We start from the raw sequence: 21,740 nt of genomic DNA, 5'->3' as shown, positions 1-21,740 counted from the left end.
GAAAAACTGTCTAAGTTCTAAAACGAACAAAACAAAACCTATAGAGGGCTCATTTCTCAGGCATAACATAAAGGAAGTAGGAGGTCACAGACAGCATTCATCCAAAAACTGTCCTCACTTAGACAACACTTAGCGCTTGCTTTTGAAATAAATTAGACACAAGAAAAGTGCAAGCTGAAACATTCAGTGTGTCAAAAGCCATGGGAGGCAAACAGATTAGAACTCGGAAAGCGTTGTCAATTTTAATACACACACAATTAAGAGTTACTGGAAGAAGGTGACTATTATATAAACAGCCATTCCTTTGTGTTGTCTTTTAACCTAATTGTGGCTATCTTATTATGTCCCTAAAAATGTCTTGCAGTATCTATGGCGAACTCTATTCTAACACTTATGATTCTGCTCCTTTAGCTATATTTTCTCATTAAACTATGTTGGAACATTTCAATATTTTTCTATCCTGTAAAGGGAGGGTTACCTAAACTCAGTATTTGCCAATACAGCAATACACCAACTCCTACCCAAGGCCCCTTTGGAGGTTTGAAGAGAAATATCACTTCAGGGTCTCCCGTATTTGAGAGTACCTGTTCCCCACTTGGTGGCACCGTCTGGAGAGGTTTGGGGAGGTGTAGTTTTGCTGGAGGTCTGGTGTTGCTTAGGGTGGGTTTCAAAGGTTGATAACCTTTGCCGCACTTCCAGTTCACCCTCAGCTTCACACATGTGGTTGAAAATGTGATTTTTTTCTGGCTTTGTGTTCCAGCCAGCTGCTGCCTTGCCTTCCCCCACCATTTTGGACTGGACCACTGGAACCATAATCCTAAGAATATCCTTCCTTCTGCAAGTTGCTCTGGTCAGGGTGTTTTGTCACCATAACAGAAAAGTAACAAATATGGTTTCCTTGTGTTCTGGTCACGTCTGTAGTAAGGATAGAAAAGACATCAGCTCGATCTCATTGACCTGGAGGTCAGTCACTCATCAAACATGGCTGCTATGACAAAGTGGGATTCGTTACTCCCTCTTCCTCTGAGTCTACCTCCTGGGAACAGAAAAACCTAACCCATATCACGTGTGCAGAATCCACTCCTGTGCTCTTGAGGAGTACTCAGAGCTGACCCACTTAGTCTAGGCCCATCTTCACACGCTTTCTGGACTTAATTGTCCAATTCATACAGTACATGTCGAGAATTATCATATAAGAAGACACTTTATTCTCTTCCCTGCTTTGAGTCAATGGGGGCATCAACCCCTTCTCTGTTGTTTGCTTTTCTTTCCCTGCCCTGAGTGAGGTCTCTGGCTTTCCTACCTAGTGCCCCATCTCTTTGGATACATTCCTCTCTTCTTATATGGAGCTCTAAGGTGAAGATAGCATCTTTGTGGCTTTCAAATTCTTGTTACAATCTTACAGGCCTGTTGGATACCATTAGAGACCCTTACCTCAGTCATATCTGAAACAGAGGCCCAATAATAAGCGTTAATTTCTGTCAGGTTTCTGGTCATCTGTCTGTTGACTGGTACTCTGTAATGACCTAAAATTAAATCACCATCTTCCTTATCCTTTAAAAAATAGTGTCTTATACTTTTTCCTACTTATTTCCTGAATGCTATTCTTTGACGAAGATACTTAAAAGAAAAATACCTTACGGACTCCTTACAGTTAGGTTCTTAGGAATGACTGTCACAGCTCAATTCTGTGGAGTCAGACAAAGCAAACAGGAGTTGTCCAGAAAGAAGCAACGGAAATGCCACACAGGCTGCTTAGGACAATCATGGGGCCACTTATTGGAAGGACACAGGGTTGGCTCCCAACATGGCGTGGCTGCAGCTATAGGAACAGAGCTGATTCTGAGGTCTGGAAAGACAGGACTCAGTGTAAGGTCCTGACATATCTCTTCCCAGGACTGATTTTGGCTTGGCTGGGTCCTAAGCACTTCCATACACGAGCTTTCTCCAGATATCAGGATATGGCCCCTGTTTTCAACTCCTAGAACTAAATTGGAAGGACCTTCTCCATGGATCCATCCCCTCTCAGCCATCCCATGAAGCATGTATTTGGCGCCCACCCAGAGCGAGCAATGTGGGATACGGTGAAGCTCAGAACTGATTTTTTTCTTTCTACTCTTATGAGTCTACACACAGGGATTCTGAGCAGAGAGGGGCAAAATGAGGGTAATTCCAGGCCAGACATTGAAATCCCGCATGAGACTATGAGGTAAGTAATAAGGCTTTCCCTCAGTATCCATGGCGATTTGCTTCAGGACTCCCTCAGATTTGAAATCCAAGGATGCTCAGGTGCCTTGGATAAGACAGCTCAGCACGTCACCGTCACACACCGTCACATAGACTTTAAATCATCTCTAGACCCCTATAGTAGGTAATATACTGTAATACACTGTAAATGCCCTGTAAGCCGCTGTACAGTACCTAGTTTACAGGCTAGTTACAGGGGAGCAGTTTGTACATGTTCAGAACAGAGGCAAAAAATATTTCAATTTTTAACATCGACAACTGGGTTGCATGGCTCCAAAATCTACAGAGAAAGAAGGATGACTATGTTGCAGATGCTTCAGAAGAGGACGTTACTACAGAGGGGAAGACTAGAGACCACAGGAAGAAGCCTCACAGACAACTTCACATCTGTAGACTTTCCCTCAGAGGCAGTCCTAATCCCTAAGTGCATTAGGGAAGGAAAGCAACGGATTGTTCCCATCAGCACCTCAGTGACTGTGTGTGGGGTTCACCGTCCACCATCTCCCCAGCATGGAAGAATAAGCTGGTGGCCATAGTTGCTTGGGGTTGTCTTTTAGCCCAATTATGGAACTGAGTCCTCTTACCTTAGGATGACAGGTTTCAGGTTCTGACCAGGTACTGCCCTGGCTTCTGTGAATGTCCTCTATGAGCACAGGTGCTGAAGACATGGACATTGTCACCGGAGTCTCACACTGTGGCCTGCCATTCTTCCTCTTTGTTCTTCCACAAGTGCGGGTTGAGCAGGAGGGACCGTTAGCAGTGAGCTAACACACTGATAATGAGACATTAGCAGCCTCAGACAGACACCAGGGAAAGGTCTGGAAGCGCTATTTGTAATTCCTACTATGAACTCGTCACGATTTTCACAATTAGTATTCAATTCTATCCTCACCTCAACCACATGGGAAGCATTATCATGTCTGAATCGCACAAGGAAAAAGGGACTCAGAGAGATTAGGTGTGCGGTGAGGCCTGGAGCCTTCCTGGAGACAAGTGTGATCAAGCCGGGCTACGGTGCACTCACGCCACCTCACACAATGCACGGGCAGAAGATTCTGGCTCTGTGAGGTCTCATGAGGCCTACTAGAATTCAACCCCACTGAAACCCAGCCACTTTTCAATCAGGCAGGGCCAGTTGAAGAAGCAGGAGTTTGCAGGTTTTCTTTCATGGGTCTCCCTAAAAGCACTTCCCTTGTCAGGACCACTTGGGAGCCAGAAAACGTCAATAGTAAAAACTGTCTGCCACTGCTTCCCTCCTGTGAGGTAAAGGTTGCTGCTTTTGCAGGTGCGGGAAGGGCTAAGGGTATGGGTAAGGGAAAACGGCAAATTCTAACTGTCTCGTCTGGAGGCAAGAAGTCTCCTTCTCCCTGGCCTCAGAATGACATCTCCCAACACAATTACACATGGGCTGTTTGTAGGAGGAAAAGAAATATTTTCCTCAGAACTTGCAAAAGGTTCAGGAATATGAAGGAATACTGTGAGTGTTCTGTTGTTATTTCGTGAGGACACTACTCCAAGATCTTGAGCAGGCCCGAGTAACCCATGCAGTTAACGTAAATATAGTTTTGAACTTATTCAGGAAGACCCCTTTCCTCACTCCTCTCCCAGTATTTTTCCAGAACTCAAACCCAAAAGTTAACTCTACCAACTTCGTGATGCAAAATAATGACCTATGAGTGACCAGCCAGTAATATGTGAGCAGCGCAAGGTGATTGACCACAAAAAAAAAAAAAAAAGAGTTTAAAACGTACCCCCACCCCAAGTACAACTTCAGTTAAGGTAGGAAGGCAATCACGTGATTTTGAAAATGACTTTATTTTCGTTTCTTTTCTCCTTTTTAATCTTTTCAAATCCCTTTGAAACCAAACAAAATCCCACTGTCTAGAATTGATCTCTAGTAAAACCAGGGACTACATTTGTACTTTGCCTTATGAGAAAAGGCAATTCAATCAGCTCATGGGTGGAGAGAGAATTCCTCGTAAGGATTCTTCGTCCACTGACTTGTACGTGGCTCTTTCAGGATTCAAGAATGTGGGCAAGTGGCTTCCTCAGGAGAAAATGCCTACAGCTCAAAGGTCTTGTTTGCTTTTGCTAATCCTAGTTTGGGTCACATGATTGGTAGGGGTTAGACTGCCTACCACCCCCCCCCCCCCAGGGCTGAAGGCTAAACCAGAGAAGCATTTTCAGAACATCTCGACAAGTTCCCCTTCCCCCAACCACAGATGGAGTCACTGTGCTTTCTGACCCCTGAATTTCCGGTTTATTTACTTATTTTCAATATAAAACGCTGAGTAGACGTGGGCTCTCTGAAAGTTTTATCCATAAAGTCAGTGCACGTATAACTGTGTTCCCTTAACGTCCCTGCTACGCGGGAGAGATGGAAAAGAACACGTGACCTGGAGTTGTGGTTGGGCAGTGTTTGCATTCTGAGAAGGTCACTGTGAGACAGGACCAACACAGACACTTGCCAAACCCAGAGAGAGGACACTGAGGAAGAGGCCAGCTGAACGGAGCAAACAGACAAGGCCATGGGTGAGCAGAAACACTGGTGGGTTGCAGCAGGCTCTGGTCCAAATCTGGGGTTCCTGTGGGTGGCTCCCAGCTCAGACTCAGTGCTACTGGCCTGACTTGGTTGCTCGTTTTGCCAGACATAACTAAGGATCCAAACGCCTCTCCACTAGTTTGATGCTGAGAGAAGGGGCAAGTAGCTTCTGTCTTCCCCCGTGGCTCTTCGGAACTTAGATGTGACCGTTTCTCAGAATTATGGCTGCCACAGTTTGGGAGCAATTGCTTACAGGAAGTTCAAGCTGCACGTGTGTTAAGGGGCGTTTGTTGAGTGCCCAGAGACAGCACCAGGAGCAGGACCAGCCCTCCACATTACAAGAGACACTAAGGAAAATGCACTCACTGACTGAGCGCCTCCCCTCCTGCTTCTATGCCATATCTCATTACAGTCCCCAAGCACCACTCTGGACAGCAGACAGTTTCTTCTGTGCACTTCCCAACTTAATTTGTAGGCAAATCTCTCTTTCCTCAACATGAAACACAATACTTTCTGTGATGAGAGGGAATTTGTTCTATTCTATGCACCAATTAGCAGCTGTGATTCTGCATCCTAATTCCCCAGTTTTTCACTGGAATGTCCCCAAGTGCCAACACTTTCCCCTCCAGCATCCCTGCACTCAAGCTCATCATGAGGACTCCAAGCCGAGGAAGCTGATGAGGACTGGGCCTGCACCCAGAGTGTAGAGTAAGCCATGGTTGAGTTCTCCTGCACAAACCACAGGCTTCCGCATCCCGTCCAGTGTTTCCTTACCATCTGAAATTACAGAAAGCTGGGGTTTGGTTTGAATTAAAATGGAGCAGCCTTTTGGAAAGGGAGGGCACCCTTGAACGGGACTGGATGAGTTAGGGCCACCCGCTGGGAAAACCTCTAAATTAGACTCTTGCCAAGGGGCCAAGTTGCCTCCGCTCAGCAAACTAAGCCTTGCAATCCCTCCTGGCTTCTCTCCCTTCTGTCCCTCTGTCTCGTGATTTCTGCTTGATGTCGGATGCTTAAGAGGCATCGATCAAAAGGGCAGTGAACTGAAAGGAAAGCACTACTCCCTGGGAGAAGGAAACCGAGGCTGCCTTGATGGGTAAAGGCAGAAGAAAGAACACACAGATGTGTCACTCCTGCAACACATATCACAATCTTGAACAGCATGGCCAGACTTTCCCCCTCCCTTGATTAAGTCAAACAACCCTATGGTTTCTTCCCTTTCTGTGGGCCACCCACCCCCCTCTTCTCTTGTCTTCTAACCCATGGTCCAATCACTTTCTTGGTTCTCTCTCTCTATGTCTTGGGCTATGATTACTTTGAGAACCAAGCATTCCAGCAAGATCGAGGGCCTTGTATTTTGCAGAAGGCTGCCCTACCTTGTGCCTTCCCTCCACAGTAGTCTATACAGGCATGCAAGTTCTGTAGGATTCTTGGAGCAAAGCCCGTTTCTTCTTGGAGGTCACTCCTAGAGGGCAGGAAGAGTTTCTTTTGGGCATACTACCGTACTTCTATCCCCAAGCATAATCTGGTTTATGTCGGACAAAATGTTTGTAAGATAGATAACCAGACAGTTCATAGGATGTACAAATGAGAGACTGCAGAGGGCAAGAGACATTGTCTCCCAGCAGTGTGCAGGGTAGATGATGTCTGGAGAAAAGGGCGTTGCAGAAGAATTTGTGTCCACCAAAGGTGAGCTGAAATCTGTAGGATCTGCCCAGGAATCTCCAATAGAGGCCTGGCTGCTTGGCAACTCTAACTCACAGAAGACCCGAAATGTGCTTAAGCCCTTAGAGAACTAGGAACGAGAGAGAGAGAGAGAGAGAGAGAGAGAGAGAGAGAGAGAGAGAGAGAGAGAGAGAGAGAGAGAGAGAGAGAGAGAGAGCGCAGAGAGCACACACAGCACAAGTAACAGCCATCATGGTCAAGTGATCCAGTTGAGTCTGGTCAGCAGACATTAAATGTAATTTTCTTTGAATTTCAAGTATAGGAGTTTACATTTTTACTCCAAAGGCTCTCCTCCAAATACTAAACTCCACTCTGACATTTAAAGTAGCATCTGAGCCTGTACTGTTAAAGCCCTCACCACATTTGCAGCCCCGTTAGCATTGTTTCAGTTGAGCCGCGTCCACCATGTTTGTGCAGATTTGGTGGATTGCCTTGGTCCCGGCCCTTGAAGCGCTTGCCCTTAGAACTGTTTGGCTCTGGTTATGTCTCCACTGTGCCATTTCTGTGCAGCCTCATCATTACTTGGCAAGGAAGCTTTAGGTGTAATTAAAAGCAGCTAATCACATCAAGAATTCAAATGGAAAGTTTCATAAACGTGTGGCACATTGCAAACTAAGTGTAAATAGTAACAATGTGGGGGGGCCTACACCGCGCTCCAGGAGTAAAAACCCAGAGTGCAGAAATAGACTCGAAGTATAAACTGTGGACGGGAGAAAGCACAAATCCGAAATTAGCCTTTTAAAGTCTTCTAAATATTTACACAGCAATAAAATACAGAAGCATTTTAGGCAAACTCGGAGACAACCACGGTAGCAAGTGTATTGTCAGAGTCTAATTCGTTGATCATGCAGGAAAGATTGTATTTATTTAAGGCTGATTCAGTTGGATACACAGCTTCACAGAAATGTAATTTTAATGTTAAATAAGGGTATGCTGCTGTGATGGCTTTGCGTGTGAATTCTAAATACTTCGCTTCTGATAAAGTTTAATGACTAAGTTTTAAAGTATGTGGTGGTGGGGGGGGGGGACGCATATTAGTACTGCTTGAGCTCCTGAGGCACCAGGCAGTGTACCCAAATCTTCAAGTTTACATCTCAGCTCATGCTGGACAGCATAACTGGTTGGAGCCAGAGACTCCGAGCTCATTTTGCAGCTATAGTACAGAGGTTCAGAAAGTGACAGGTACTGTCTGAGGTTACACAGGAAGCAGGTGGCAACCCCCCCAAGTCTCTCCCTTCGTGCCAGGGTCCTTGTCACAGTCACTCAAGGAAGAAAGGGAGGGAGGGAGGGAGGAAAAAAGGTGACAGGCAGACAGGTAGACCTAGACATGTTAGCACAACTCAGAAGGACAGCAGAATTTAAGGGTAATACTGAACAGTATTACTCTAATAGTGAACAGATGCTGGACTAGACCTTGGGTCGGACAGTGACCTAAGCCAGCTGGAGTTAGCCTTCTTTCTCCAGCCTCTCTTTCTGCCTCAGGTCATACCTGGACACGGTACTTTTTCAGAATGTGCTTATTGTTTTGTTTTGGCTTTGTTGTGACAGGGTATCGAGGCTCTCCAGGGGATCTCCATGTCGTACAGGCAGTCCCCACATTCACAGTCCTGCCTCTGCCTCCGGATGCTGTTATTACAGCCATGCTGTGCCATACCTAGCTTACCGGAGTCTCACCAACAACAGATGCTGCAATCCATCACATGTCATTGCTCCATCTCTTCAGACAGTATTAGTTCACCTATATTCTATCAATATGACGAATTTACCTTGGTCAATTTGGGGATTTGAGACAACTTTGCATTTAGTCTAATTACTATCATAGTCAGGTCTAGACATGTCTAGAAAAACAGGCTCTCACTTGAGGAATTAATTGCCTTCATCAGATTGGCCTGCAGGGTATTTATTTTGTTCACTGACAACTGACAGAGTGTTCAGACCACTGTGGCAGTATCACCCAAGGGCAGGAAAGCCTGGGTTTTATAATCAGGGTCACTGATGTGAGCCTGGAAGCAAGCTTAGGCTGTATTCCTCTTCAGGTCTCTGCTTACCTCCTACCTCCAGGTTCCTGCCCTGTCTTCCCTGGTGAGGAACTAAGCTATATTCCTGGTGAGGGATTAACCCCTTCATCACCTACACTGCCTTTAATCAGTGTTTTACCAGAGTAACAGAGAAAATGAGCACAGCTTATTTGTGTGTTATATACAACTGGATTCTGTTTGATCTCTTCATATAAATTTCACATCTACATTCACGATGGGCACTGGTCTCCTGGTTGGCCGGTCCTGTTCTTATTTTGTTTGCTTGTTTTATAAATAACATATTTTTCCAATAAGGGCTTTCAGTAGTCCAGGCTGGCCTCAAACTCCTGCCTCCACCTTCCAAGTGCAGAGGTTACAGGCACGCATCGTCAAGTCTGGCTTTAGAAGGATATTTGTCGATTTGTTCCAATCTTTTAAAATTGAAAATGAAAAACTTTCTCATGGAATATATTCTGATTATGTTTCCCCCTCCCCCAGATCCTCCCCACTTTTTCACCCTCCCAAATTCATAACCTCTCTCCCTCTCCCTCTCTTTCTGTCTCTGTCTCTGTCTCTGTCTCTCTCTCTCTCTCTCTCTCTCACACACACACACACACACACACACACACACACACACACACATTTGAATACAAGCAGGTACCTAATAATAATAGTAAAATAAAATTAGGCAAAATAAAACCAAACCGACTGGAATAGGACAGAAAGAAAGAGAAGAAAAAGACCCAAAGACAAAGTTCAAGATCCTGACAATGCTTATGGCTCAAAAAAGCTTCCCCAAACGCCACTGAGTTGTTTCATGTTGGCTGGCCCTCTACTGCTGGGTGTGAGGCCTGGCCTCAGGTGAGACTCCAATGGAAAAAAAGTTTTCCCTTGGGAGTAGTTACCAGTTTGGGATAGCTCCTGGGATAGGGATGGGAGCTTGCATTCCCTTCCCCTCTCAGAGCTGGGACCCCGTTTGGCCCAGACCTAGGCAGGCCTAGTGCGTAGTGTCAGTCTCTGTGAGTTTATACGTGTATTGATCCTGCTGTATCTAGAAGGTCTTGTTTCAGTGATGTCTTTCATGCCTGGCTATTACAATCCTCCTGCCTCCTCTTCCACAATGTTCCGAGCCCTGAGGGGAGGGATTTGATGCAGATCCCATTTAGGATAGAGGGTTACAAGGTCTCTCCCTATCTAGGCGCTCTCTCTCTCTCTCTCTCTCTCTCTCTCTCTCTCTCTATCTATCTATTGCAAGAAGAAGCTTCTCTGATGATGGCTGAGCAAGGCACTGATCTATGAGTGTAGCAATGATGTCATCAGGAGTTATTTTACTGTTGTGTTCTGTTAGCAGAACTGTGTTCTTTGGTTTTTGTTGTTGTAAAAATATAAAAATAAAAGAAGTATCATTGTCTTTTACCCTGCTAGGTCCGCACCTCGGTGCCCCAAGATATCTGCTAGATATCTTGGCAGAAAAACATCCCAGCCGCACACTTTCCTACACTCAAACCCTCACATAAAAGAACACACAACACAATAATCTTTGACCCAATCGGTAAGATATAATTGCCCACTTAAACATACAAAGACCAGTACCATCCATCCCTTAGGAACATTAATAACAACCTGTAGATACACAGAGCAGAATCTTAACATCACCTGCCATCTTGTCCTGCCACAGCTTCTCTCTCTCTCTCTCTCTCTCTCTCTCTCTCTCTCTCTCTCTCTCTCTCTCTCTCTCTCTCGTCTCCTCCTCTTCCTTCAAACTTCTCTCCCGCCCATCCTTCCTTCTCATCCAATGACAGGCCTCCTTCTATCCTGTACCTGCCCCTCACCTGTACTTTACAAATTCAATGGAGAGAAGGTTCTGGTGATGTCACCTGAGTTCTGAGTCTGCGACTAGGCAGCTGTCCTTGGGGCAGTGGAATTAGCATCAAAATACAGATAGCTTCAGGACAAACCACAACAGGTTTTCATGTTGTAGACCTTAAATTCAAACATATTGGATGGTTACTTCCCTAAGCTTTGGGCCACAATTGCACTATCTTCTCTTACAAGCAGGTCACCTGTGTAGGTCAGAGGGTTTGTATCTGCCTTGGTGTTTACCTCCTCCTTGGTATCATGCAAAGTACTCCCTCTAGTTCCATGAATACTAGTCAGTGGGGGTGAAGGTCCTAGGTAAGCACCAGCTTAACTTCTCACATTTAATGAGTTGTGTAGGGCCTTACCAACAGTTTGTGGAGGGTAAGCAGCCTTCACAATGGCCTGGGATGGGTTATTTGGGGGATTCCCATGGGACCTCTTTGGCTAACAATTGGATTACTTGTGATCCTTTACTAAACCTGTAGGCTTCATCTGGTGACGGGAGTTTTCCAGGTGAGGCTGTCTCCTGCATTTGGTGTTTTCATCTACATCACCTTCATGTCTGCATAGATTTTAGGAAGCTTTTACTGTATTAGGATTTACATGTTCCCTCAAACAGCCCTTAGTTTTAAATCTGCTTCCTGTATTCCCTCCATCACCCCCTCTTCCCTTGCTCTTCTCGTTTGGTCTTCCCATTCTAGTGCCCCTCACCTGTCTATTCATAACTATCCTCTTTCCTGTTCCTTGGGAGATTTATCCCCAACCCCTCTTAGTTTCTTACTCCTTACCTAACTTCTGTGGTTATAAGGCTTGTATCTTCCTTATTGAAAGCTTAACAGTTGAAATCCACACATAAGCAAATATATACAATATATGACTTTTTGTGTTTGGGTTACCTTCTTCAGGATGATTTTTTTTCCCTAGCACCATCCATTTACCTGTAAATGTGATGATTTATAACTCTGCATCTTTTTTAAAAAATCTGGAAATTATTTTTTTTACATCCAACTTTTGAATTTGTAAAGGGTTGACATTTCTCTCATTAGATGTTTGACAAAATTCACCAATGGACTCACTACCTGTGCAGGCTTTTAATTATGGTCGTTTTTAAAATTAATGTTGGACTGCTCAGGTCTTTCTCTTATTTCTGTATCAGTTTTTGCAATATAGGCCTATTAAGAAATGTGTCTATTCATTTACACTGTATAATGTAGTGGCATAAGAAGTCCAAACCTTTCTCTACCCTCTCATGTCTGTAGGCTCTGTAGTGATGACTCCACTTTTAGTTTAGTATTGGCAACATGGATCTACTCCCATTTTTTTTTTTACATTTTCAAAAACTAGCTTTGATTCCCATGTTCTTTATAATTTTCTGTTATTATATTTCCTTGAATTCATTATTATCTTCTTCTTTCTTTAGCTTTAACTTTCTTAAATGAAAGCACAAATAATTGAACTTACACCTTTATGCTTTCCTAATATAAACACTTAAATTTACTCTCATATCAAAGAACCACATTGGATTTATTCCATAAATCGTGCTACCCTGTTTTGCTATCACTTCATGCATGGTATTTTCTAAGTTCCTTTATAATTTCTTCTATAGCCTATTTAGGTGTATGTTCATAATTTCTAAATAGAGGGACTTTTCAATTTCTCTTGTATTGATTTCCAATTTATTTTACTTGACATGGGACACATTCTTGGTTATTTTAATCCTTTAAAATGTAAATGGACAAAGATATGGTCTCCCTAAGTAGTCTGTGTTCACTTAGACATGTTACATTAGATGTGATAGTCAACAGATGCTAACTAGAGTAATGTCTTTGTTAATTTATTAATTTTCTGTTTGTACTTGTAATCAGTTATTGACAGGGGACTGTTGGTGTCTCTAACAGATGTTGATATTTTGCTCCTTTTTTCAAACTCTTCTGGGGTTTTGCTTTATATATTTCATTGTATTACCAGATACATCATCATTTACAATTGTCTGTCTTGTCCTTTTTTTTTTCCTTCCAGCACTGAAGAGTGAATCTAAGGGCCTTATAAGAAAGGCAAGTACTCTCTTGTAGAGATTCACCTGCAGCCGCTGTTGCGTTCTCTTGATGAGCTGTCCCCTTTACTATTAAATGTCTCTTCTTCTGCTCTGGCAATATGCTTTGCTTTGAAGTCTACTTTGTCTCACATTTATGTGCTGGCTACAATATCATTAGTGTTGGCACGGTGCAGGTTTTTCTTCCTTTGATTTTTTTTTAACCTGTGTCTTTATATTACACTTTATACTTTGTGGGCTGCATTTAGTTAGGTCTTGATTTATAGAAATCCTGTCTGGCATAAATTACACTGAATATAATTATTATATAGATGGGTGTAAGGTTATCATCTTGCTATTTCTTTACTATTTTTTCATGTTTTGCTCCTTTAATTTGTCTTGTCATTTGGATTGAATATTTCTTAGTACTCTATCACTGTAAGATTTAGTCACTGCTGTAACACATAGTATTTTAAATACATTCCAGTCTACTCTCCAATATTATGACATAACTTTATATATAAGAAACTTCTAATAACATACCATTAAATTTCTTTCTATCTTTTATGCTGACATAATTTTGTTTGTGCATTTAAAATATATTCCGACTATTTTTTTTTTTTACAAAAGAAGCAATTTTGTTTGAACAAATAAATGAGAAAGTTTGTCTATTTTCTGGCATTTACAATTTGTTGTATTTTTTTATTCCCTGGTATAGATCTGAGTTTTCATGTGGGATCATTTCTCTTCAACTTGGAGGACTTGCAAAATGCATATTTTAGTACAGTTATGCAGCAATGAAGGCAATCCGTTTGCTTGTCTGGACGCCCCAGGCCTTCTATTTGTTCTTAGGGAATTCTTTCAATGGATGAAACTTCGTGGCTAAGGATCTTAGACTCTCATTATATTAGGTGTGTACATTGTCTTCTGGTTCACATTGTTTCAATGGGAAGTTGTCAATTCTCTTGTCATTTGTTTATATAAAAAATGTCTTTTCTGCTTTAAAAAAAAATTTTCCTCTATATCAATGATTTCCCACCAATTGATTCTGACAAGTGCTGACACAATCACTCTGTTTCTCTTGGCATTTGCTGGCCATCTTGGCTTTGCAGAATTTATAGTTGTCATCAAACTTGAAAAAAGTTCATCCATATTTGTGTAGTATTTCTCTTTGGCATCTCCCTTTTCTTACCATTTCCCCAGCTCAGATCAATGACTTTCAAGTCCTTGATATTTTCAGATGGGACACCAGATATTTATTTTCATACTTCTTTCTTTTTTCACTTTAGCCTGGATAAGATTAATATGTCTTAAAATTTGTTGATTTTATCTTCTGTAGTGTCTAATTTGCATTTTATTTCATATATATCGTATATTGAATCCTTTACTTCCTTTTTGTGCTTTTCTTTTAGATAGTTGAGTTCGTTTATAATTTTTGTTTTAAAACCCTTGCTTGATAACTCCATTCTCTTATTTCTGGGTCCTCTTCCACTGATTTTCTCCTGGCTCTGGAATATACCTTTTCCACTACATGACTTTTTTACATTCCTAATTTTAACACACTGACTGCTTGTTTACCTCAGCAATATTTTAGCAGCGTAGTGAGCTGCTGGTGTTGAAGCATGCTGAGGTTTTGACAGCTAAACTCCTGCAGATGAGCTCGTCTGCATGGTTTTGAGGCTTATTATGGCTTCTTACGGCTGAGACAGTATAGTCCTTACTTGTGTGACTTTGGTCACATAGTCTATTACTCTATTACCCTTGGGGAACATTTATCAAATCCTTTGAGTGTGTAACAACGTCTGCTCACTGGTTGAAACTTGGCTGTACCCCTCTAGTCCATTTTAGTTCTGGGAAGTGTCGTGGATTTTGATCCTATTCATCTTCTGTTTCCTGATTTCTCTCAGATCTATTTCCCTACCCTCACCTCCCTACTCAGCAAATCATTTCTCCTCCTACTCTTCTTTGCCTTTTAAATCCACTGAATCCTATTTGTGTTGACCAACTGCTTTTGGGAGTTGAGCTGCCTCAGAGTGTGGTTGACATACCAAGGGCCATACCACTAGAAAAAAAATCTCTCTTCTCTCTCTCTCTCTCTCTCTCTCTCTCTCTCTCTCTCTCTCTCTCTCTCTCTCTCTCTCCTAACCACTATCAAATACAAATAGCTCCTCAGCTAATGCTCCGAATTCACTGTTCCCAACTATGACATTCTCTAATAGGATTTTGGCTGTTGTTAGCTTGTGTATGCTGTCACAATGCTATAATTTTCTATGTGCACCTGTCCTGGAAAACACTGTTTTCTTGAAGTTATCCACTGTCTCTGGCTCTTACAATCTTTCTGAGATTCACCACTTTCTGGCTCATACTCTTTTCCAAGAAGATCCCTCAGCCTTGAGGGGAGAGGTGCAAATCTGTGTAGTGTGAACGAGAATGCCCCCAGGAGGCTCCTGTGTTGGGTCAGTCGCTCCCTAGTTGGTGGTGCTGTTTGGCAAGATATAGGAGTTTCAGCTTTGCTGCAGGAATACATCACTGAAGGTGGGCTTTGAGGTCTTAAGCCTTTAGCCATTCTTAGAGTGTGTTCCCTTCTCCCCCTCCTCCCTCCCTCCCTCCTTCCCTCCCTCCCTCCCTCCCTCCCTTCTTCCCTCTGTATTTTTAATTCATTTTAAAGGAAAGGATTATAACTTCAGTGTTCTTTTCCAGCTGCCAGTTGTTTCGTACCATGACTCCCTACTATGATGGAAACTCAACCGTCTTAACCATAAGCTCAAGCAAACTCTTCTTCCTATAGGTTGCTTTGTCCCTGGTGTTTTATCACAACCGGAAAGTAGCTAATTCAGATACAGGTGTTTCATTTTGTGCTGAACACTCCTTTTACTCTTACTCTCTATGCACTGTCCAATTGAGAGTCTCTGTTTTCATTGCCGTATACTGTAGGAAGCAGCTTCTCTGATGAGGGTTGAGAAATTCATTAATCTATGAATATATCAGTAAGGTATTAGGAGTGTTTTAATATTATATACATTTAGAAGAATAAGAATAGTTTTTTTTTCTTAAGTCCTTGAAGCCACAACTTTAACCCATGAGTACCTGTGGGTACTTGACCCCATTTATACTGCCAGGTATGTGTTTCCTCTTAAGGAGTAGGCTCTAGATCTGATCAAATGACTGGTTATATCCATAACACTTGTGCCACTATTGCACCAATGGACATGACTCATCAGGCCTGTGGTTACTGTAGCCTGTGGTTATTGTATCTCACAGGGCTCGCAGCTGTGTGAGACTGATAATTGGTTTCCTCCACTGATTATTAAAGCTTGCTAGTAGTGCTGAAGGTTCTGGTTGAGTATCAGCTTGACTTCTTTATGATGTAAGTATGTGGTGTCTTCAACAATTGGTCCATCAAGGTCTAGAAGGCAACCATGACCCTGGGTTACAACACTAGGATAATTGATTCAAGTTCCATCCATATACCTGAGAAGTTAAGTTCATTTTTTAACAGCTGAATAATATTTCATCAGTACATATGCTACATTTTCAATTCCTATTCGTCAGTTGTTGGACATCTAGGCTATTTCTATCTCCTAAATACATTATCAATTCCTATTCATCAGTTGTTGGACATCTAGGCTATTTCTATCTCCTAACTAATGTAAACAGAGCAGCAAACACGGAAGAGCAAGCATCTCCTCAGAGGCTCTGCCAGAGCCTTACTGATACAGCTGAGGACGCTACAGCCAACCATCCGACTGCGCGTGGAGACCCCAAAGGAGGAGTTGGAGAAAGGAGTGAAGAAGCTGACGGGGTTTGCAACCGCATAGGAAGAGCAGCGATATCAGCCAACCAAACCTTCCCCCCACCCCCAGAGCTTCCAGGGACTAAACCACCAACCAACAAGTACACACGGAGGGGTCCACGGCTTCAGCTGCATATGCAGCAGAGGATGGCATTGCTCGGCATCAATAGGAGGAGAAGCCCTTGGTCCTGGGAAGGCTTCTTTCTCCAATGCAGGAGAATGCTGGGGTGTTGGGGTGGGAGTGGGTGGGTGGGAGGGCGATCATCCTCATAGAAGCGGAGGAAGGGGATTGGAGGGAATCAGGAAAGGGGATGACATTTGAAATGTAAATACATAAAATACTCAATTAAAAAAATAAATATTTCTACCAATGTTTAAAAAAAACATTGCCTTCTTCATAGTGTCTGTTTATAGCAGTAAAAACCTAAGACATCCATAAAAATATAAAACTGGAAACCATAATCCACCAGCAAAGGTTTTTTTTAAAAACTGCCCAAAGCAACATGAAGCAAACTTCCAAAAATGTTTCTTGTGTCTGTTATGATGTCTCCCGTTTCACCTATAGTTTTACTAATTTGGTTCTTCCGTCTCCATCTTTAAGTTAATTTGGCTGATGGTTTAATCAATCCTATTGCTTTTCTCCGAGAACCAACTATTCATTTCCTCTATTCGTCGTACTTTTTAGTTGTTGTTTCTATTTGATTATTTTTTTCTGGAGTTTGATTATTTCTTGCCATTAACTCCTTTTAGGTGTTTTAGTCATTCGTTCATTCATGTATTTATTATTATTTTTTAAATGTAGACACTTAGTGCTAGAAATCGACTATTAGAAATGTTTCCATTGTGTTCCATAGATTTGGTTATGTTGTGTCTTCGTTTTCATTCACTTAGAGAAAGTTTTAAATTTTCCTCTTATATTTTTGGTTGTGAACCTGGCCTTTATCAGCTGAATCATCTCGTGAGCACATATTTGCTTAATTTCTGTCTTGAATCATTTTTCACTCATTAGTGAGTTGTTCAGTTTCCATGAGTTCATAAACTTTCTGTTATTGTTGATATCCAGCTTTGATCTGTCATAGTAGTCACACAGGATGGAGAGTGTTATTTAACATTTCTTAGCTATTTCTCTTTTCTTATATCTGTTGAGACTTGCTTTATGACCAGGTATGTGATTAACTTCAGAGAAGGTTTCATGTGCTACCGAGAAGAGGGTAAATTTTATTTTTGCTTGGGTGATATATTCTGGAAATGTCTGCTAGGTCCCTTTGTCTTGTGGTTTTATTTAACTCCAGCATTTTTCTGTTTTAGTTTTTGTCTGGATGACATATCTATTGGGGTATGAACTCACCAACTATGACTGTGTGAGGGTCAATATGTGATTTTTAGCTGTAATCTTTTCTTTTTTTTAAAATGAAATTTGGTGCCCTTGTGTTTGGAGCATGAATGTTTAGGATTCCAATATCCTCTTGGTAGATTGTTTTTCTTTGATGAGTATGCAGTGTTCTTCTGTAATATCTTCTGATTAGTATTGGTTTGAAGTTTATTTTGTCAGACAATAGGGTACACTTACTTGCTTCTTGGGTCTATTTGCTTGAAACATGTTTGTATATTCTTGTACCATGAGATGATTTCTATCCTTGATGGTAAGGTGTGTTTCTTAGATGGAGCAGAAAGATGGAACTTGTTTTCTAATCAGGTCTTATCTTTTATCTATCTTCTAGTCTGTCTTTTTATTGGGAAACTGAAACCATTGAGAATTATTAGTGATTTGTATTTATTAATACCGAATATTTTGTTGTTATGGGGTAGGTTTTTCCCTCCTATTTTGACTTACTGTTCTGGGATTATTTGTTCCTTGTGTTTTCTTGGGTGTGGTTAACCTCTTCAGACTGAGATTTTCTTTCTAGTGTTTTCTCTAGAGCTGGATTGGTGGATAGATACTTAAATTTGATTTTATTGTGGATATTTTTCTTTGTCTATTATGATAGTTTTGCTGGGTATAATCGTCTGGGCTGGCATTGGTGGTTTCTCAGCGTTTGTAGAACATCTGGGCCCTTTTGGCTTTTAAAGACGCCTCCAAGACATTGGGTATTGTTCTAATGGGTTTAACATATTTTTTTTTGTTCTATAAACTTAGTATTTAGATTTTTATGTATCGTGGGGAATTTCTTTCCTGTTTGGTGCTCTGCATATTTCTTATACCTTCATTGGGACCTCCTTCTTTAGGTTAGGAAAATTTTCTATGATTTGTTGAAAATATATTTGTGCCTTTGATATGGGTTTCTTCTTCCTCTATTTCTCTTATTCATAAATTTGGTCTTTTCATAGTGCTCCAGATTCCCTGATTTTGTGCCTTTTTTTCTTTCTTTTCCTTCTTTTTTTTAAAGAGTTTTAGATTCAGCATTTTCTTTAACTGACATATCGATTTTTTTCTATGTCTTCAGATTTTCTCTTCTATCTCTTTTACTCTGTTGTTAATGCTTATTCGTGAGGCTCTTCTTTGACTTCCTAAATTGTTCATTTCCAGTTTTATCTCACTTGGGTTGTAATTAGTGATTCTATTTCTAATTTCATGTCTTGAACTATTTTCATTACTTCTACTGTTTTTGTTTTCACATAGTTCATTAAGATATTTATTAATCTTCTCTTTATGGTCCTTGAACATGTTCTTTAATATTTGCTATTTTGAAGTCCTTGTCTTGTTCTCCAACTATACTGCATTTCTCAGGGTCTACTATAGTGGAGTTACTGGCTTCTAGTGGAGGCATACTGTCTTGGGTGTTAGTGTTTGTGGTTTCTGCTGGAGTCTAAGCATCTGGACTTGAGATGAATTTAATCAATTCTGGGTGTTGATGTTTCATTTTGCCTTTGCTGGCTGGGTGTTCCATTCTTTTGTGTCTGCCACCCTCTCTGGATCTTAGAAGAGTATGGTGGATGTAGGCTACCTGGTACAGAATGCTTCTGCAGGTCTGTGGGGTGTGTGTGAGAAAGAGAGCTGGTCTAGGAGGAAACATCGAGTGGACTTCAGGAAGAGCTAAGGGGAGTCTGTCCATAGCGCGGGGTGGGGAGGCAGTCTCCAGGCACTGGGATGTGTATGTGGTGGGAAGAGAGAATCCTGCAAGTAGGTTGCAGTAAGGCAAAGAATGATCTGGAAAGACAGGGATGAAAGGGCTATGGGGACTCTGTGACAAGAGCTTGAAGCTCCAGTGAATGGAGCTTCAGTGATGGGACCTGAGACCCCTGCAGCAGTCTGTTACAGAAATTGGAGAGATTATGGTGTAGGACAGAAAGGAGACCAAGCATCACCTCCCTGGGTCCTAGCTCTGTGTGGCCACTGGGGGGCCCAGGCAGAGTGTTTCTAGGTATGGTTGACTGATTAGAGAAACAAGAATGGGCTAGAAAAGGGTCCTTGGGAAAGGGAATGCTGGACCTGGCACGGTGTTTGTTAAAGACCCCTGGGAGTGGAGGTAGGATGGAGAGGAAGTCCTTACAAGCAGTTTGCTACAGGGCTTAGGATGAGACTGGAGAGATTGTCCACATCAATCTTAAGTCACAAAAATGAGATGAAAAATTTCAAATAGACGTTCTATGGTTCTTGTTACCAGACTAGTGAGTGGACCATATGAACACTTCAGAGAGACTTCAGCATCCTGCTACACTGGGCTGACATGAACTGGTTGTGGTAAAGATCACGTCAGTAGGGATTGTGATGACTGGCTCTTAGGAGCTGTCGTTTCCAGTTATTTAAATTGTTTTTATAGGTGGTTTGGTCCTTTATTTCTATTCATCATACAAAAGAATATAGATGTTTAACAGTTCTGAGTCAGTTGCTGCTCCACAGCTGCACAGAGGCTCATCTGCACCACCTGCCGAACACTTCTCCACCTCGGCAAGTTTTTCTGTAATAACGGACTTCCATTTATCAGACAGATTTTCCTTTTCTATGATTGAATCATGAAGTTCATTGACAAGCCCAGTGGCTGCATGCCCTTCGTCTATTAGGTTCTTTACCACAGCTTCTAGTTTGTCAAAAGAGCCACTGTGACTATTCCCTCAATGGTTGCAGCTGGGGTTACCCCAGCAATGTCTGTGATCACATCTTCCGGAGTTTCCTTTCCACCTGTTGGTCGAGTTGCACTTTGAAGAAGTGGAATGGCTTTCCGTAAATCTCCTTCTGATATTGTAACAAGATCATCGCCAAGTTTGACATTTTCCTTCTCAGCAATACCCAATAATCGCTTCTGTTGAATTTTATCTGACAGAGGTGTGAAGCAGAATTTTGAACGTCTAGAAGTGAGGGGTTCAATTATTCGGCTGACATAGTTACAAAAGAGGCAGAATCTGGTTGTTTTAGACTCTTTTTCCATGGTTTGTCTTAAAGCTGCCGAGCAGCTGAAGTCATAGAATCTGCTTCATCCAGAATTACAGTCTTAAAGGAAGGACATGGTTTCCCATCTGAACGACTTCCAGACACAGTTAACTGAGCAAAATTTTTCACTTTCTCTCAGACTACTTGTATTCCACGTTCATCAGATGCATTTAACTCAAGGACTCTTAATCGAAAGAGTGCAGGCCCAAAGAGCTCTCTAGCTGCTGCCAAAATGGTGGATGTTTTGCCAGTTCCAGGTGGCCCATAGAACAAGAGATTAGGAAGATCAGCTCCTTCTAAAGACTTTTTCAGCACTGCGACCACTTCTTCCTGGAAAGCAACTTCATCCACGCACTTCGGACGGTATTTTTCCACCCAAGGAACTGGTTTGACTTTCTTGGATTCTACACTGCTTCCTGCAGAGGAAGATATCCCCCGTTCCTTGGTCGATTGTGGTTTGGTACTGACAGGTGTGCCTTTCAGAAATGCTTGCATCGTTTCTTCTCAGTTGTTGCCGTCCCCCTGGTGCCACGGTTCCCCCAGTTATTTAAAATTTACTCCAAAACAAAAAACCACCATTTTATTGGATAAATATGCAGAAGATTTGTAGGAATTTTCTAAAAATTGACAATAACTTTAATACTACTCGGTATTGCTGATAGGTAGCAAATCAGGAGAAAACTTATGCAAACTATCATCCATTAAAAATGTTAATAAGGTCAATAGAAAAATCAACTTATTTTTAAACTTACTGATCATGAAATCAGATCACAAAAATTATAAGTAAAAAAGATGAATAAAAGTGCACAAGAAAAACAATGCAGCAGAATGTCAAAGGTGTGTCTGACAATATCTTTGTGAACACTTTACCTTATTTAGTCACGTTCTAGATACGTATTCATTTTCAGTGTTCAATGTTACGTTTTTAAAAATAGGAACCCCATGTTAAAGTCATCAAGTTGACAAAGAATCATGAAATATTGAATTTTAAATAATGGATCTTCTCTTTAAGGCCAACTTCAAATAAATAAAAATTTATTAAGTAGCAGAGAGAAATCCAAGAACAATTATGTCTGTGGAGCTTGCAATTCATCAGAAAAAGAAAATATAACTTCTGGCATATAAGTAGAACAAATGGTCTATATACTGTGGGA

General features: G+C 41.7%; 1 pseudogene; it reads right to left on the bottom strand.

Moving 5' to 3' along the window:
- Positions 1–20,026: 20,026 nt before the first annotated feature.
- Positions 20,027–21,115, bottom strand: LOC148003992 (replication factor C subunit 4 pseudogene; annotated as a pseudogene).
- Between the last annotated feature and the right edge of the window lie 625 nt (positions 21,116–21,740).

This window comes from Rattus norvegicus, chromosome 8 (assembly GCF_021556685.1).
Source record: "Rattus norvegicus strain SHRSP/BbbUtx chromosome 8, alternate assembly SHRSP_T2T, whole genome shotgun sequence".
Lineage (NCBI taxonomy): Eukaryota > Metazoa > Chordata > Mammalia > Rodentia > Muridae > Rattus > Rattus norvegicus.
The sequence above is the reverse complement of the archived record's forward strand: the minus strand, read 5'-3'. Positions and strand labels throughout refer to the sequence as shown.